General features: G+C 37.0%; 1 long non-coding RNA gene across 1 annotated transcript in view; it reads left to right on the top strand.

Annotated features, from left to right (window-relative positions):
• LOC105298323 overlaps nucleotides 1-20,403 on the top strand; it is a 47,035-nt gene that overhangs the window by 5,381 nt on the left and 21,251 nt on the right. The window contains exon 2 of the long non-coding RNA XR_896429.2: nucleotides 5,006-5,110. This is a non-coding gene — a long non-coding RNA (uncharacterized LOC105298323). The remainder of the gene's footprint in view (nucleotides 1-5,005; nucleotides 5,111-20,403) is intronic.

Raw genomic sequence — 20,403 nt, 5'->3', positions numbered from 1 at the left:
CATCTTGTGCTCCAAAGACTTTCAATATTAACATGTTCTAATTTCAGGACATGTCAATTATTGAAATAGTAATGTGCATTGCCTGGTTATAGTTCTAATTTAGAAGGCTAATTCAATACTGTTCCAGGATGAAGTTATCTTTTATTCTGTCCTTGTCCCACTCAAAAGCAGAAGAGCAATTTTAAGCAGCCATATTCTCCAGAGCAGAATACGGCTGCGCAGAGCTCCCAAACATGTCAGATGACAAAGTGAGAACTGACCCTGAGCAATACGAGATTTGGAAAAGTGATGAACCCTCGCATCCATGATTTGAAAGAGTAAATTGCATCTTCTTGCTCAATTTTTGATGGAATGGGAATTAATATTTTTCTAGAAGCAGCCAAGATGAGAACCTTTGATATAATTGTATATTAGTCAAATTCGCTGTGGTCAGAAGTGCAAGTTGTTTGTCCTCACCATTTCTAAAAATCATGAGCTACATGTAAGTGCAGAAAATACAAACAATAAGCAGTTAGTAGGTGGGTTAGTGTCTTATGCGACTTCATAGAGCTTGAGACAGGACCTGAATTAACCTGGAGCTCCAACACCCGATCTTTTCCTTTGACACCAAAGTATCAGTAACTTCCAATTACTGAGTCTACTACTTACATTCAAATGCACTATATACTGGCATCCTGAGGGGAAACTGGAGAATGTTTCGTCCTCAAAACGTGCATCAAAATACTAGATTCCTTCCAGAAGATTAATCTATCTTGAACATCACTTTGCCTTTACATCAAAAAGTGGCCATTTTAATAAATAAAATGAAGAATTTCAACGATAGGTTAGTATCAGTCTGTATTTTTAACCTGTTAGACTTGGGGTACTCAATAGATTTTTTTAAGATTTAACTTACTCTACGTACTTCATGCTGTGTTAAGTTTTTGGTTGACCTCCACCTTCCGTTCCAAATTCATCTTCCCTGCTTTCATCATGTATAGAATATCTGAATAAATTCACCAAAAGAATGCGTGTGAGCAAAAGTGATGTGCGCAACTTCTGCTTCATGTGTTTGAAAAGAAATTGCTTTTCTTCCTTTTTAACACTTCCTTGTTACCAAGGGCTGGAACGTGGATGTGGCAGTGACCTACATCCACTGATTAGATAAAAGCCAAAGAACAGCAGAACCTCAAGATGAAAGGAACCTGGGGCCTTGAATAAAACCACAGGGTCAGAGCTCCCCAGCTCAGGCTCAGCAAACTCTTTCTGTAAAGGGCTAGATAATAGTAAATGTTTTAAGACTTTGTGAGGCATACTCTCTGTTGAAGTTACTCAGCTCTGCCATTGTAGTGAAAAAGCAGCCCTAGATAATGACTTGACTATGAATGAATGCTTGATTTGAATGAACGGATACTTGGCTATGAATGAGTCAATGAGTGAATGTTGCTGTGTTCCAATAAAAATTTATTTAATGGACTGAAGTTTGAATTTTATATAATTTTAGTGTGCCACAAAATAGTAATCTTTGTTTGATTTTTTTTTTTTTTTTTTTTTTAGCCATTTAAAGATGTGAAAACTATTCCTACCTCAGAAGTAGAAACAAAAACAGGCTAGATTTGACCAGTAGTCTGAACTAGACTACTTATCTCTGGACTGTTACAGGGAACGAATGATATTCCCCTTATTTAAGTCACTATGTTTTGGGATTTCCAGCCTGTACCCTACGTGATGCACACCTATACAAAGATGATCTTAGTTACCACAGACGGGCTTAACAAAAGTGCATTTTAGAGGACTAGTCGCTGCCACAAGCAGGGAGAACTGCAAAGGAGATGGAATAAAAAATACTTTTTCCCCTCTCTTTCTGAGAATATGTTGCATGTGTTTAGAGAATCGGCCTAATTGTTTTTATAATAATTTTTGATTCTATGTTGTTGTTTTTTTTTAATTTTAACCATTTTTTTAACCATTTTTTTAAGGTATCTATATACATTCAGACATAGTTTTGGTGTTTGAGATTTTTGTTGTCACGGAAAATGGTGATTCATTTTTAAGAATTATTATTTTTTGGTTCACTCCCTTCCTTCCAAAAAAAAAAACATACAATTGAAACTACTTTCTCATTGTTTTCTTTTTGATAATCAACAATAAATGTTTATGGGGCACCTGCACACAAAATCCTGTGCCAAGAACTACATCAAATTTGATTTAAAAGACACGACTCTTGCCTAGCTTACAAACCTGTTAAGAAAGCACAGGGAGACAAATATACCTCATCTAGGACATTTTAGGATATCTGATATAAAGATTGCATGAACCCAGTAAATCTGTAAATCATCTGTAGAAATAAATGCATAAGGGAGCTTAAAGATGATAGAAGGGCCATTTTATGTGTCTGCTAAAATTTTGTAACCATATTCCTGACATCCTTCCTGAAAACATGCATAAAGAGATCATTATTTCAGAAATTTGAGCCTGATTGAAAAACAGCATTTTCATCAGACTTTTTCAAGTTTTATGCCAAAAACCTCTGGGTTTCCAGAGAAATTTTTAGGTCTTCCGTTGGAAAAAAAAAATACAGTAGGAGTAAACACACTGAGGTTAGCTCATGATCTTTCTTTCCCCTTCCCTTGTCCAGGCCTTCCTTGAACCTGTGTTGGGTCTTCCACTCTTATGCTTCTCTTGTGGAAGAGTGCAGAAGGAAGAGGGGTATTGGAGGGGAGCAGCTGTGAATAAAGTTGTCATGTGCGGCAGTGTATTGATTCTTGAGGCTTAAACAGAGACACCTCCACTGCACCGCCTCACCCCCAGCACAAGAAAACTAATTCTCGCCCACGTATCTGGACCACAGAACCACAGGAAGGCAGCTGGTGGGGAGGTAGAGGTCAGGTCTGCATCTGAGACTACACAGTGATACTAAGTAATTAGTTATCTCTTTGTTTTGATATTCACTGATCTCTGTTGAGTGTGCTTGATGTTGTAAGCTACCACAAATCCTAATTTAGAAGGGAGTTTGGGCTAAGAGAAAGGGCAAAGGAAAAAGATGTCATGTCAATGCACTCATTAAACAGCCCAAAGTCTAGGATAAAGGGAGCCTCCCAATCTCCAAATGTCACAATTTTTTTCTTGGACCTGCAGTATTAGTGAGTTCAAGACATATGTCCTGACACTGCCCTCCAGACTCTTATAAATGGGGACATAATTAAGGACATTTAAAAATTTTGCATAATATGCATACAGCATTTACTACATGCCCACACACTATTCTAGACACTTAAACCATATAATTCTCACAAGCACCCTTTGGGGGTAAGTACTCATTAATACCCATTTTGTAGAAGAGGACACCGAGGCACAGAACAGCCCTAAATCACAAGTAGATAACTAGTGGAGCCAGAATTTGAACAGAGCCAGGCAGATGCTGGAGCTTCAGACTCAAATTATGTCACCTCATCGAAGGTACATAGGAAAGACAGAGAAAAAGAACTTCAAACACTTAATGCGTAATTGTAGGCACAGCTAACTATGGAGTAGCACACTTTTGGCTCCTCGCTTAAACTTCAGGAAGAAGTTCAATGCCAACGTGTTTGTTTTTCCTAGGTGGGAAGCAAGTAGAATCTGTGCTGCCTGGAATATGATGACTTTGCATAGCTCCGATGTCATGGGTAAAAGGCTGTACTTCATTTTAATCTTCATGTGTGAGCTCACACTCAAAAGTCAATAACTGCTGAGTCTTCTGAGAGTTCTTTTTTTATTATTATTAAATTTATTTGGGTTACATTGGTTAATAAAATTATATAGGTTTCAAGTGTACAATTCAATAATACATCATCTGTATATTGTGTGTTCACCCCCAAAGGCAAATCTTTTGTGACCATATATTGCTCTTTAAATCTGGAGAGCATTCTTCCCACTGGGCAATGAAGTGGCTCAGCAGTGAAAACAACACACTCTGGAGTCACACCAGCAATCCTGAAATGTCGCTTTATTGCGGGAGCAGGCATTTCATAATCATAAGTGACATGTCACGGGTGAGGTGAAAACCAGTAGTTTTAAGAAGTTTAAGGGGATGATAGTTGTCTCTACCACTTTACAGTCTTCTTCTTGCTGTTTTGTCTCTGTTTTGTTTTGTTTTGTTATGTCTTGTTTTCATTTGTTATAGTTGTCAGGCCTGCCTCTCACATTTGTGGAGCCCAAAGCAAGAGTACAAACGAATGCCCACATACCATATGTCTAAATATTTAAATGTTACAAATCAAGCTGTTAATTGTTCATAATTGTCTATAAATCAAAACACTGTTATCTAAAATATGTCTCATCCTTCTATCTCGACAAATATACTATTATAATGAAAAATCGAAAACTGTAAAGTTATGATTTGTGTTGGGAAAATATCGAAGGCAAATAAGTTTAATTGTTATTGCACATGTCTAGATGTTTTGTTGTTGGGCTGGCATTATGTAGATGAGTAATAAAATGGAAGAGACATAATTCATAGCTTATTATGTATTTTATTCCATTCAATTTATTCTTGTCTTTATGTCAGCGAAAATCACTAATTGTATTATTATCATCAATATTCTGTCATAATTTGTGTTCTAAAAGATTACAAATAAAATGTAATTCTATTTAAAGTGTATGCAACTTGAATATCTTTTTATCAAGAATGTACGTTAAAACAAATATAAGAAATTTTAAAGTTAAACTTATTTTAACATATATTGTTTATAAAATGCTATTTTTATTAGAAAATACTCAAAGTACACATAAAGTTAAAATAGAAAAGAAAAAGTATAATTAATGTAAGATTTTAATAAAGCTGAAATTGCACTTAATGTTTTGAAAATGAATTTAAAATATTTTATATAAACAAATTATTCGCAGTGCTAGTGTTCAATGCACAGCTGGTTGTCAATGTAGAGTGTTGGTATCAGATTTCATGAATGGTTTGTCTAGATCTACATACTTACCGATTTAGGAGAGGTATGAATTGTTTAATATTGTAAATGTTCTCTATTTTTGCCAGCTGCAACTATTGCAAAGATTCATTAAATATTGAATACCTCAGAACCGTGGACTGGAGAAGCAAGAAAAGCATGCCAGGCACCGCTCGGAAACGACACTGCATGAGGTAAAGATATATTACATACAGGGGATCTGCTGAGTTGATTAATTTGTCTTTCTTCCTGTTCTTGGAAGCAGTATTCACCTCCAGTGCTTTTAGTATCACATCCCAAGCCTTTGTAACATTTGGATGTGATCACCTTTTACCTTAAGGATGTAATGGCAGACGAGGTATAGTAGCATTTCCGTGGGCCCTGAATGGCGTTAGTCACAGAACAGATGTTTGGGTTTAAGGTTGCACTACATCCTGTTGAGTGCTAAATCCCCAATGACAGAGGTATCATGTGTTCTTTAAAACATTTACCTGTGTGTGTGTGTGTATGTGTGTGTGTGTGTGTGTGTGTGTGTGTGAGAGAGAGAGAGAGAGAGAGAGAGAGAGAGTTCTTTTAAGGAGAAGGGTTCAAGGCAGTGGCCCTTTGCCTGGATCTAAGGGTGGTGCTGGTTGTTGGGAATGTTTTTTAAATGTTCTGTGTGTATGTTTGCGTTTACTTACCTTTTTATTTATTTTAAAAGGTTGATTAAATTTGGTCACTCTGTGAATCAAAATGAAATCATGCTTACCAAAGCCCTTTTATGAGTTCATGGTTTTAATGCACACGCACCGCAGCATCTGAAGTTACAGAAAGCAGGGTCGCTTTTAAAACCCTCTCAGGGCCGCGTCCATTTTTAAGGGGGGCAATTATTACAGAATCATTTTTTAGGAAGTGATGTCTTCACTGAAGGTCAGAGGTTTATACATTGGGGCAAGGTCAGTTTGGCAAATTCTTTCCCTAACAAGACTGATGAGGAGACAGCGGATTATGTGCACTGCACATGGCATATGGCTACCACTCACATGCCTTGTTCATAGGCACCCGGATTCTCTCCAGAATGCTTTTTATTTCCTTCAATGACACGTTTTTAACATGGTGCCTATGAATCATCTTAAGAGAGGTATTCATTAAAAACGCAAGTTCTGGATTCCAATTACATGTCCAAAGTCAGATTTTCTGGGTTTAGGTCTTATGGTGATGCTGACACAGATGCTTCTCAAATCATACTTTGAAAAAAATTAATTTAGAGTAACAGTTCTTAAGCTTTTTCGATCGTGCATCCTTATCAGTAAAACATATTATTGGCAGGTGGCTCTAATATACAGTTATTTAGTTTTAAATGGTATATGTTTACTATTGTGCTAATATAGCATGTAAATTGTAAAACACAAAAACAGAAAGTTTTTCAAAAGGCAAAGATGAAATAAATAATATTTTAATGTAATTTTGTTTTATCTATGAATGATACAAAATCTTTTTTACTCTCCCCAAAAATACCATTGTTAATGAACAAGTAATTAATAGTATAAGTAAGGCTATTTTCAGTGAAAATGATGTAATTTGAATTGCTTCAAACTTTAAAAAAATCTTGGTTCAATAATGATTTAAAGGTTAGGACCCAAGTTCAGATTAATTAGAGACTTGTTTTTAATGTCGTCGTCTCTAAAAAAGGTAATACAGGACAAGACAGATTTATACAGAAGAGATGGATTTCTGACTATTTACTATTTGTTTTCAGCCACATCCAAAAATTATATTAAAGATATGATTGAAATTATGCTTATAAATTTTCCTTGATATCAATTAGTTCTTGCAAATTGGTCACAAAGTGTTACAATTTTATTTTCAAAAAACATGTTTAATAATTCACTGAAATTCTTTAAAAGTTTTTAAAGTAGATTTAAAAATTCTGTTTCCAAGTTTTTGAAGTGTGATGAGAGTTTCAACAGGCAATTCAAGTCATTTTCAGGAGCAAAATCAGACAATAACAAGTACATTTCTAAATCATGAGTGTCTTATGGAAAGCGGTTATTTTCCCAGTTATTTAAATGTTATCTTTACCTGAAGAGGGCAGATGCAGAGTGTTTTATATGTTTTTCTTTTTTAATTTTTAAATAACTAAGGTAGATTTCCATTGAAAGTCACATCCCTTAGAAGACGAATAAATTACTGTGCCTTTAAGGCTGAAGATTAGGAGAAATAAAGGAAATGATGAAAATCTTAAGACTGCCAAGAAATCAGCAAAGACTAGATAACGACAGGCCTGTATTTTATGCCCACTGCTTTATTTTTATTCTATAAGCGAGAGCAATCATAAATGCCCACCACAGCCGTCACTGATTCACTGCAGGAGAGTGGCAGCCTCTGGGATGATTCTCAGCCTTAAGTGACTGGGTAGATAGTGGAGCTCTTCACGATAAGAGAGAAAAAGAACAGTAACGAGGGCTGATAATTATGGAGTTCGTAGGTGCCACTGTTCTAGGGCTTTTATGTGAATCACTCCATTTCACACTCTCAGGACAGTTCAAGAATCAGCCTTTTCCAGATGAGGAATCTGAGCTCGAGGTCAAAGCTATTAAGTAATGAAGCCAAGAGTCCAGCAAGTTTGAGAGATGACGGTGACTGCACTTTTGGACAGGGGGCATTGAAGTGCTGGTCTGGTCCTAGATCTACTGATTAAAACTCAACTCTGGCTTCCAAGTAAGACAGAGGAGGTACTTGAGGGTGCCTTAGGGGCCGAATACCACATGCTCAGGAGGCGGACCCCTGTGCTGCTGCCCTCTCCAACCTTAAATCTGCATACATAACAGAGGGTGGACTGTGTGAAATCATGAGCTGATCTTGCAAAGCATTAATTTCCCAAAGTCTACAGACTTCTTGGCAGGAATTCTCTGTTTGGTTGTTTTGGATATCGTTTATTTCAGAATGTTCCTTTAATTTCTTGGACATATAGAGATGTAATATTAGTGGCTAGTGCATGTTTTTGGACCCTTATAAATATAAATATTAGTGGCTAGTGCATGTTTTTGGACTCTTATAAATTTGTGTTTTCTTGAAGGGCTTCCTCTGAATGAGTCAATACATAAGCATCTGTTCTGTTCCAGGCATTAAGCTAGATTCTTGAGATAGAGTGGTTTCAAATACCTGTCCCTTACTCTCAGAGAAATTACAGTCTAGAGAGAAACAGGTCAGTGGGTAGGTAGTCGATGTAGTGTGTTGAGACTGTTTATAGGAACAAAACAGCTATGCATAGATTGGGAAGACAGAGAAGACTTCCTAAAGGAATGATGGAGTTGGCTAGGTAGAGTGGTGGGGGCTGGAGAGGAGGCTTAATTCATTTGTTTATCGAAGAATTTGAAAACAGATATCATGTGTTCCCCCTTATCCTCCATCTCCGTGTCCTTCCCCATTTCTCTCTTCACAAATTTCCTTCCACCCACCCTCCTGTTTAATTCTTCTTTTCTTTTAAAAACAGAATCGCTTGTTTATCTTCAGAAGATGTATTATGAGCAGTAAACAAGAGGGGGGTGAGCAAATCTTCACTAATAGTCCTTACCTAGGATTAAAGGTTCTCTATTTAAAGTCATCTAAAATTATTGCAGCAACTAGGAAGGTCCAAAACTCTAATGTCATTGAATCGTGGCACCTCCACCTCAGGACACAATTCTTTCAGTTTTTAATAAAGAAATATATTTTGTTACAAAAGCATATGTGTGCTTTGAGAAAGCTAGAAAATAAGATAAATAAAAATAAGAAAAAGCACTGCATACCTCCCACTGGAAATCATCTTTAATATCTTTTTATGTTGTCAGATAACATATATATGTATGTATATATTTTTGTTAAAATGAGATAATACTTTGCAAGTTATTTTGTATTCTAATTTTCCAAGTTAATGATCTTTACCTTTATAAGTCAAATTTTTAATCTAATCTAATCTATCCATATTCAAATATCCTCATTTATCTCCAAAATACTCTTTAGAGCTAGTTTGTGCCAACTAGAATGATTTGCCTTCTCAATTTGTCTGGGTGCCTTCTGGTGCTATTGTTGAACTCTCTGCATCCCCTCTCTTTTCTTATGCTGAAAGTAAGGTCTAAATGTTTTCTAGATTCATGTTAAACATTTTGTTTAAAATATGCCACAGGTTACGGTTTGTACTTTATTGTGTATCACATCAGGAGTCATAATATTTGATGGTTTCAGCATTTATAGGGCTAAATTTGACCACTGAATTAAGGCGATGAAAATCTGATCCCTCCGTGAACATACACTTACGTTTTTCTCCTGTGACTAGAAAGAAATCTTTGTGGTGTTACTTGGGCACTCTGTGGGTGTCAGAGTCCCCATAAATCACGCACTTGCTGCTTTTAATACTAGTTGGCAATCCTTGCCTGGGTCAATAATTTTTATTAGGGGTTGACAATGCTTAAAATCTAATTCAATTTTTTTTTACTCTTAAATGGTGGCATTCTTCTGTAAAATAAAGCTTTCATCAAAAGCAAGAATCTTTTTGTTTTTGTTTATTTGTTTGTTTGTTTCAGTTAGTCTGAAATAAAGTTTTACTGGAAAGGCAGGATAAAGGTGTAATTTTCCCCATTAGATATATGCATTCGAATGTAAAAGCTTACTTAATAATTACTTCAAATGATGACACATGAGTTGGAGAGGGACTTCTTTTTTTTGAGTTTTATTATCTTGTCATAGATGTTTCATTGATTCAATCAATGCTCCTACATCTCCGCAGTATTTTTGGTCTAAAAGTTATAAGTTGAATAATTCAGCATCAGTTGTTTTACACTGAAGTACTATTTAAAAGAGACAGAAACAGCTAATTTTACAGTTTTATGAGTATTTTGAAAAAATGAGATTGACAAGACACTGAAAATCCCTTTTATTGCACACCAGGAGCCGCTTGGCCCAAAGAGTGTCCTCTGCCGGTTGTGGTGTAAAGTTTAGTCTGTCAGCCTCACATGATTAAAATGATTTACTCTTGCAAAATGGATTTTCTGAGACTGAAAGAGAAACACCATTTTAAGAACTATTCACCTGTACCATAATCAAGACAAGATGTCTCCATTTGGGCAATTTTTCTTTTTTATTTAACAATATGGATATTGAAGCTTTTTTTTTTCTTTCTTTTTAAAAAAATGAGTCGATAAATAACTAATTATTGATTAAATTACACAATTCATTACATAGCCTGTGCATTGAAAAGAGCTTTATATTCGCGTGGTCATTATTCTATCCTCTAAAATGAAGTTAAACCCAGAAGAAAATGATAATGATAAGTGTGTGTAAGCAGGTACATGTGAGCATGTCAGAGTGCACAAGTGTGCAAACACACCCACATACACACCAAAAGATATATTACTGAACTGTAGAGTGACCAACTGTCTTAATTTCAGCACTGAAAGTCATGTGTGTCCCAATAAACCTTCCAGTTCCGGACAAAATGAATTGGTTAGTCACCCTAAAATTGCCAGAATAGAAACAGCATGGCATTCAAGTGACAGATCTCTGATGTATCTTCCTGTTACTGACTCAGATATTTACCAAGGTCTTTAATGCATATATGAACTGATATTTCAAGCTGGCGTGAAAATAACTTTTTCAATGCTTAAGGATATGAATTCTAAGCAATATCAGGAATGTACGAAAAGTCTCTAGAACTGCCAGTGTAAAAGGGCCCAAGTATCTCACTACCTATATTTTCTTCAGAAGAGGTCATACAGTTGCCAATATTTCTGAATATTTCGGCCAAAGCTTGGAAAATGGCATGGAGTAAGGTACAATATTTTTGAGTTGTTTTTCACTATGGAATTTTATTTGTAGTAAGTACCTTTACAGAGACTATTCCTTGAATGTTAGGTTGAAAGGGACCTTGAAAAGTTTTGGAATCTGTCTTTGCACATCTAGTCAAGGCCACTATTAGACCATGATGAGATTCTATCCAGTATATTTTTAAATCCCTCAAAGAAGGGGATATTCTGTTATTCATTTTATATCTTACCTAAAATTCTCATGCTTTATATGACCCTAAACTTTTTCTGGTTGATGTTAGAAATTGTGATTGGCTGAGAATTATTCTTTGACAAAGGTTAGAGATTATTTTTCAATCGTCTTTTAGCATTTTAATTCTAGAAACTTTTAAATTTTCTTCAAAGTTTGTGTTTTCAAACCCTTAGTTGTATTTGTGGCTTTCCTCTGAACCCCTGAAGCACAGATTATTTGGTGTATTAATCAAGCAGAACTGAAAGCAGAGTTCTGTTTTTGGGGGGGATGGGGGTGGGGAGAAAACAATGTCTGCTTTGTAATACAAGTTTTTATATTTTTAAAAGAATAGCCCTCATGGAACTGACATATTTATAGTGACAATAGTATATATAACAGCCTAGTGTTGCAGATCCTTAATAAATTGATCTCTAAAGAAATAAAACTACTAGTTTTATTTATCAGAGTTTAATAGAATCTGTAGGATCTCTCAATAGCTCTACAGATATGGCTTCTTATTGTTAGGATTTATCATTAAAATCTCATTTCTCATCCTTAGGACTAGAAATGAGCCTAATCCCGGATGCTTTCTAGTAAAAAGAAGTGCTTCGAGGCCATAAAAGAGAAATAACATGATCCTATGAGACATATATTTTAATTTTAGTTCTTCTTCTGGTTTCTGGAGTTTTGACCTGAATTATTGCATTTTGTGGGGAGTTTAGAAATACAAAAGTATTTTCTCTAAGTGATCAGTATTGTTGAAATGGAAAGAGCTAACAGAAGTTAAAAGGGCATTTGCTACTCAAGGTCAGTGTAGAAGAATTTAAAAAGCAGCATTCTCAGACTTCAGCATGCACACGAAGTCACCTGGAGCATCTTATTAAAATATGATGCTGATGCCATGTGGCCCAAGTTCTGCATTCCTAACGAGCTCCTAGATAGTGCTGGTGGTCCAAGGACCACGCTTTCAACAGTGAGATTGTAAAGGGCTTGACTATAGTTTACTCCAGTCTTTCTCTTCTTAACCTAGAAAAACAAATAGCAATCAATGAGATACAGTCATCATAGAAAAGGGTGGGAACATGGATAGAGATGAGAAAAATGACCTTTATGGTATTACTGGTGTAGAGAAATGTTTTTTAAACTAATTTAAAAACCTGTTTCTGTAACACAGTGGCTGGAATGTGGATATAAATCTGAACAATACCTACAATGACAGCTTAGCCTTTAATTGCTGAGTTGTTTTAGTTGTGAATTTTTAATTCACACTTTATAAATAGATTTTGACTTGTTTTACTTCCCTGTAATGATTTTATTTTTTTTCTTTCACATCATGAAAATACCAAATTGCTTTCTGCAAAGAAATTTCATGTACAGAAATTTGGTATTACAAATGCCATAAACTAAAAATTTTTTTTTAATATTTTGTACCTAAAATTAACATTTAGATCTTTTGTGCCAAGCCCCAACAGCCCTACTTCATATAGTATATATTTCAATTCATGGCATTTATTAATTCAGCAAAATTTATTTATTGAGCAACTCTTTATTTATTTATGTTTAATGAATTTGAGTATGATCTGTTAGTGTTGTTTGTTTGTGAGTAATGGAAAAACCCTAAATCAAAATGACTTAAACAAGATAATTGTGTACTTTTTTCTTAACCCAAGAGTCCACCTGACATTCCAATGTGTCAAGGATGTCATCACCTTCTGTCTTGTTGCTTCCTCAAAGCATGGCCTTCTGTCCTGAGATTATTATCTGGTCCAACACGGCTGCTGGAGTTTCAGCCATTATGACCACATTCCAATCAGCAGAAGGGGAGAACAGGAGAAGGAAATGCATGCTTCCTCTACCTCCACACGACCGCTCTTTCTACCCCATACATCCCATTTACTCACATGGCCACACTTACCTGCAAGGAAGGCTGAGAAATGTAGTCTTTATTCCAAGTGGCTGTGGGCCCATCTTCAAAATTGAGAATACTGTTACTGTGGAACAGGGTTGTAAATAACATTTTATTAGGACAGAACGATGCTCATTCATTTACATAATTTATTTTTTTAATTAATTTATTTTTAATTCTTTAATGTCACCACATACATAATTACTATTGTTGCTTTCACACTACAATGGCAGAGTTGAGTAGTTTTAAAAGAGATCAACGGCGCACAAAGCCTAAAATATTACTGCTGGTCTTTTATTGAAAATGTGTTCTGATCCTCGCTATGAAAGAAAAGGAGGGACAACCTGCAGCCTCTGTGACATTTCTTAGTCTCTTCTCTCATCTTTCTTAAATGAACCAAGTTCGGATTCTTGATAAAATCAACAGCCTATACAAAATGGGAAAAAATAGACTCTGAGCAAGAGTTGCACATATCCTGGTATAGGATGTTAGGGACACCATCTGAGTAAGTTACTGAGATGTTCCCACATAGTACTACTTTTTTTTTTTATCAAGATAAGATGCATAATTGTTTGACATTTGGGGCTTGTATCAGTCTGAGCTTAACTGATGTAAACAGAATTCACTCTAGCTAGTGTAATCGGGAATGGATTTATTACAGGACATTGAATGACATACAAAATCATTAAGAGCTTAAGAGGGGCAGGGAGATGCTAAATAAGTAAGCATTGGGTAGGTTTTTCAGAAACGATTCCCTAGGTACATTGCACAGCGGTACCACCAGAAGGGCTTCTACCTCGTTCCTGATCCAGGAGCTACCTACTCTGGAATGCCACCATCCCGTGCTACGGTCAAGAAACGGCATAATTAAGAAGCCACCTCTGCTGCTGTCTCCTGAACTATGATTCACATGAGCAGTATGATGGCCTGTACCATGTCTCAGACACCCATGGAACTTGTGCGTGGACACTGGAACATCTGCTGATGCTGGTGTGAAAAACTTTAAATATCTCTGTGAAGTAGGCCTGCCAGAAGAAACAGCAAAACCGCAGAGGCAAGGCCTCTACCTTACTTCCAAAGATCAATCTCACACAGAGTGAATTTGACTTGTCAAATCTAAATTGCATTCAGAATCCAAGCTGCAAGGGAGTCTAGGAAATGTAGATCTTAGCTTTCCAGTCTCTGTTGCATAAGAAGGTTAACTAGAGAAAGAGTGGAATAGACAATGGGCACCAAGATTTCACACCCTGTTCCAAAATTCTAGTTCTAGAACAGGAACTCCACATCTATATGTGATGATGTCTTTTTTCTTGAATCTGGAAGTCAGTGTGTTAATCTATCGATAATCTCTCTCAACTTGGTAAAACCATGAAAGTTCTATATTCTCAGAAGTATACCAAAATCAGGCAATCTTAGATTTGCCTGAATTTTTATTATTGGATTAATGCCTTAATACATTTTTTTCTTTGGCCAGGACTCTTTCTTCAATAAAATAGCTCCTGGAAACATACACAAGTAAATAAATAGCTGTTCTCTTTGAAGCAGCAGTAGGGCCTTGTGGCAGAAATATCTTGCAGTCCCTGTATGTTATAGATGCTTGCTTATGTCTCCCAGACTCCCATGAGTGGGGACCATATGACTGCATTCTGCTCAATAGAACATGTCACTGCCAAGCTGGCCCTACAACCTCCTGTGGGCTCTCCATTTCTCCCTTTCTTATTGCAGCAATGCAGAGATCTTATGTCGATATAGTGGCATCATGCAATGATGATAGCTGGATCCTGGATTTGCCAGATGGAAGAGAAAACCTTTTGACTTGCACCAATGTTTGTGGGGTGAGAAATAAACATTTGCAGTATGAAGTCACCGAGATTGTATCTTATCACAACAGAGCCCATCGCTCTTGACACACATGGGCCTGAGGTCCTGCAGTCACCACCTCTCATCATTCTGTTCCCAGTCTCTTTCTGCTTCTCCTTCTCTCCCTGCCCCCATCTCCTAAAGCAACTCCTACGAGTATTTCTGGGGAGCACAGTTTGTAAGCCATTATTTTAGGCTTTTAAAATACTCTCTCCTCTGGGTTTGGAATGTAAAAAACTATGAAAATGAATATGACAATTACAGAAAAGGCCAGAGATGACAGGAAGGGGATGGGGAAGGCAGGTACGGCTTGCTCATTGCACTTTGTTGAGAACAACAAATTTATGTTTTTTCAAACATAAGAATTTATGTTTTAAACATAGAACTTCCACTGCTCAGAAAGAGTGCGAAAACCATTCTTTTCATATTTTCAAAGTTTTATATATGGAATCCAGTTCCTTTTACTGGAAAGAGCATTGTTCATCAAAGTGATATAATTTGATATCATTTGAATCTGACATTTCCATAGAAATAATGTTAAAAGAGTCCACCTGACATTCCAATGTGTCAAGGATGTCATCACCTTCTGCCTTGTTGCTTCCTCAAAGCATGGCCTTCTGTCCTGAGATTATTATCTGGTCCAACACGGCTGCTGGAGTTTCAGCCATTATGACCACATTCCAATCAGCAGAAGGGGAGAACAGGAGAAGGAAATGCATGCTTCCTCTACCTCCACACGACCGCTCTTTCTACCCCATAGATCCCATTTAATCACATGGCCACACTTACCTGCAAGGAAGGCTGGGAAATGTAGTCTTTATTCCAAGTGGCTGTGGGACATCTTCAAAATTGAGAATACTGTTACTGTGGAACAGGGTTGTAAATAACATTTTATTAGGACAGAACGATGCTCATTCATTTACATAATTTATTTTTTTAATTAATTTATTTTTAATTCTTTAATGTCACCACATACATAATTACTATTGTTGCTTTCACACTACAATGGCAGAGTTGAGTAGTTTTAAAAGAGATCAACGGCGCACAAAGCCTAAAATATTACTGCTGGTCTTTTATTGAAAATGTGTTCTGATCCTCGCTATGAAAGAAAAGGAGGGACAACCTGCAGCCTCTGTGACATTTCTTAGTCTCTTCTCTCATCTTTCTTAAATGAACCAAGTTCGGATTCTTGATAAAATCAACAGCCTATACAAAATGGGAAAAAATAGACTCTGAGCAAGAGTTGCACATATCCTGGTATAGGATGTTAGGGACACCATCTGAGTAAGTTACTGAGATGTTTCCACATAGTACTACTTTTTTTTTATCAAGATAAGATGCATAATTGTTTGACATTTGGGGCTTGTATCAGTCTGAGCTTAACTGATGTAAACAGAATTCACTCTAGCTAGTGTAATCGGGAATGGATTTATTACAGGACATTGAATGACATACAAAATCATTAAGAGCTTAAGAGGGGCAGGGAGATGCTAAATAAGTAAGCATTGGGTAGGTTTTTCAGAAACGATTCCCTAGGTACATTGCACAGCGGTACCACCAGAAGGGCTTCTACCTCGTTCCTGATCCAGGAGCTACCTACTCTGGAATGCCACCATCCCGTGCTACGGTCAAGAAACGGCATAATTAAGAAGCCACCTCTGCTGCTGTCTCCTGAACTATGATTCACATGAGCAGTATGATGGCCTGTACCATGTCTCAGACACCCATGGAACTTGTGCGTGGACACTGGAACATCTGCTGATGCTGGTGTGAAAAACTTTAAATATCTCTGTGAAGTAGGCCTGCCAGAAGAAACAGCAAAACCGCAGAGGCAAGGCCTCTACCTTACTTCCAAAGATCAATCTCACACAGAGTGAATTTGACTTGTCAAATCTAAATTGCATTCAGAATCCAAGCTGCAAGGGAGTCTAGGAAATGTAGATCTTAGCTTTCCAGTCTCTGTTGCATAAGAAGGTTAACTAGAGAAAGAGTGGAATAGACAATGGGCACCAAGATTTCACACCCTGTTCCAAAATTCTAGTTCTAGAACAGGAACTCCACATCTATATGTGATGATGTCTTTTTTCTTGAATCTGGAAGTCAGTGTGTTAATCTATCGATAATCTCTCTCAACTTGGTAAAACCATGAAAGTTCTATATTCTCAGAAGTATACCAAAATCAGGCAATCTTAGATTTGCCTGAATTTTTATTATTGGATTAATGCCTTAATACATTTTTTTCTTTGGCCAGGACTCTTTCTTCAATAAAATAGCTCCTGGAAACATACACAAGTAAATAAATAGCTGTTCTCTTTGAAGCAGCAGTAGGGCCTTGTGGCAGAAATATCTTGCAGTCCCTGTATGTTATAGATGCTTGCTTATGTCTCCCAGACTCCCATGAGTGGGGACCATATGACTGCATTCTGCTCAATAGAACATGTCACTGCCAAGCTGGCCCTACAACCTCCTGTGGGCTCTCCATTTCTCCCTTTCTTATTGCAGCAATGCAGAGATCTTATGTTGATATAGTGGCATCATGCAATGATGATAGCTGGATCCTGGATTTGCCAGATGGAAGAGAAAACCTTTTGACTTGCACCAATGTTTGTGGGGTGAGAAATAAACATTTGCAGTATGAAGTCACTGAGATTGTATCTTATCACAACAGAGCCCATCGCTCTTGACACACATGGGCCTGAGGTCCTGCAGTCACCACTTCTCATCATTCTGTTCCCAGTCTCTTTCTGCTTCTCCTTCTCTCCCTGCCCCCATCTCCTAAAGCAACTCCTACGAGTATTTCTGGGGAGCACAGTTTGCAAGCCATTATTTTAGGCTTTTAAAATTCTCTCTCCTCTGGGTTTGGAATGTAAAAAACTATGAAAATGAATATGACAATTACAGAAAAGGCCAGAGATGACAGGAAGGGGATGGGGAAGGCAGGTACGGCTTGCTCATTGCACTTTGTTGAGAACAACAAATTTATGTTTTTTCAAACATAAGAATTTATGTTTTAAACATAGAACTTCCACTGCTCAGAAAGAGTGCGAAAACCATTCTTTTCATATTTTCAAAGTTTTATATATGGAATCCAGTTCCTTTTACTGGAAAGAGCATTGTTCATCAAAGTGATATAATTTGATATCATTTGAATCTGACATTTCCATAGAAATAATGTTAAAATAGGGACTAAAATAATGTTAAAATAAGGTGAAGACGAAAAGCCCAATTTCTGAAATAAAAATTACTACAGATACTATCTTTAATGAGCTAGAAATAGCATATTTGATTAGCATATAGAAATAAAGTGATTTTAATAAATGAGAAGATGTATTAACCAATCACAGAACATTTTATTTAATAGAGAACATTATCATAGTACAGTGTAACTAACCAAACAACCCATGAAAATCGATCTCAACAAATAGATCACAAAATTCAGAAAGGCTTCTCTGAAAGATTGACAAGTTTTGGGGGGAAGTTTTGGTCACAGACCCATCTCACATGACTCCTCCAGAGATTTGATGATTTTTCCTTATCAAACATTACCCTGTAATAATTTCAGGCATCAGAGATCAAGCAGTTGATTTTCCTGATACGCTGGATGTTGGACTCTATTTCCGTCAACTTTAGGATCCACAGTGTTCATGAGTGTCTAGAGGATCAGGAGCAAAAATGTAAATGGACTGAATGTGGGTCTCTCTGCTTTTACAAAGTGAACTTCTTGTCTATTCGGGCCCCAGCTCAGATACCCCCTCTTTAGGAAGATCTTCCCTGACCACCGTACCTAGAATAGCTGTGCCTTCCTCCCCATCATTTTCCAGCCCTTGCTTTACCTTATTTTTTACATATCACTTACCACTAACTGAAATTATGTTGTTTACCGTCTTATTTCTCCACTAGCATATAAGCTCCATGAAGAGAGAGCTTTTATTTAACACCACTGTATCTTCAACAAATATCATATTGCCTGCTACATAGTAGACACCCAATATTTTTTAGGTTTCCCTAGAGACTTATTCTTAAGTATCATGTGAAATGCACAGTTCTTTCAATTTTATTCCTCTGTTATTACACAGGAGCCCTATTGATGTGGTGGTAAGTTGTGGGTGGTGGTGAAGCATTCTTCAGTCCTATGATTAGGTCTCAGTCCTTTAGTGAGCCTGTGCCCCTGGGCTGTGACCTTCACATATGCTTCTCAGTGCCCTCTTCCTGCCCACTCTCCCTGACCTTAAGCAAGACAGGATATCCAGAATGAGATGGAGTTGGGTATTTCCTTTCCTCCAGTTCAGTTAGGCTCTGGTATAATCTCAGTAGGTTAGCTCTTGAAGAAATAGTTTCTCTTGAAGGCAGGCCTTGTTAAGAACAACAGTAGAACAGAATCAAGAGTCCATAATAAACCCAGGTTTATATAGGCAAATAATTTTTGACAAAAAAGCCAAAACCATACAGTGGAGAAAGAAAAGCCCCTTCAATAAATGGTGCTGGGAAAACTGGGAGGCCACCTGCAAAAGAATGAAACTACATTGTTGTCTGTCACCACACACGAAAATTAACTCAAAATGGATTAAGGGCCTGAATGTAAGACCTGAAACAATAAAGTGCATAGAAGAAAACATAGGAACTAAACTCATGGCCCTTGGATTTAAAGAGGATTTTATGAATTTAACCTCAAAGGCAAGGGAAGTAAAAGCAAAAATAAATGAATGGGACTACATCAAACTAAAAAGCTTCTGCACAGCAAAAGAAACTGTCAACAAGATAAAGAGACAACCATCCGAATGGGAGAAGATATTTGCAAGCAATGCCTTCGATAAAGGCCTAATATCTAAAATACATAAAGAACTCATAGCAACAAAAAAACAAATGATCCAATAAAAAATTGGGCAGAGGACTTGAACAGACACTTTTCCCTAGAGGACGTACAAATGGCCAAGAAACATGAAAAGATGCTCAACATCACTAGCTATTAGGGAAATGCAAATCAAAACCACAATGAGATACCATCTCACACCTGTTAGAATAGCTGTTATTAACCGGACAAGTAATAACAAATGCTGGAGAGGATGCGGAGAAAAAGGAACCCTCACACTGCTGGTGGGACTGCAAATTGGTACAGCCGCTATAGAAAACAGTTTGGAAGTCCCTCACAAAACTAAGAATTGATCTACCATATGATCCAGCAAACCCTCTACTGGATATTTGCCTCAAAGACTTGAAAACGCATATCTGAAAAGGTATTTGCACATCCATGTTCATAGCAGCATTATTCACAGTGGCCAGCACATGAAAGCAACCGAAGTGTCTTACAATAGACGATTAGCTAAAGAAGCGGTGGTGCATATATACAATGGAATATTACTAAGAAGAGATGAAATACTGCCATTGCGACAACCTGGATGGACCTCGAGATAATCATGCTAAGCGAAATAAGCCAGACAGAAAAAATTGAAAACCGCATGATATCACTTATACGTGAGCTATAAACCTAACAGGATAAACAAACAGAGACTCATGGACATAGACTATAGACTAGTGGTTACTAGAGGGTGGGGGTGTGGGGGAAGAGGGAGGTAGATGGGGTAAAGGAGGTCAAATATGTGGTTACAGAAAGAAATCTAACGATGGAAGGGGAACACACAATGCAGTATATATACCTTACTGTTAAATTGTACATCTGAAACTTACTAGATTTCATTAACCAATGTCACAAAAGTTAAAAAAAAAAAA

This window comes from Pteropus vampyrus, unplaced genomic scaffold (genome assembly GCF_000151845.1).
Source record: "Pteropus vampyrus isolate Shadow unplaced genomic scaffold, Pvam_2.0 Scaffold150, whole genome shotgun sequence".
NCBI classification, from domain to species: Eukaryota; Metazoa; Chordata; class Mammalia; order Chiroptera; family Pteropodidae; genus Pteropus; species Pteropus vampyrus.
Note: the sequence above shows the minus strand (reverse complement) of the source record. Positions and strands in the feature narration are given on the sequence as shown.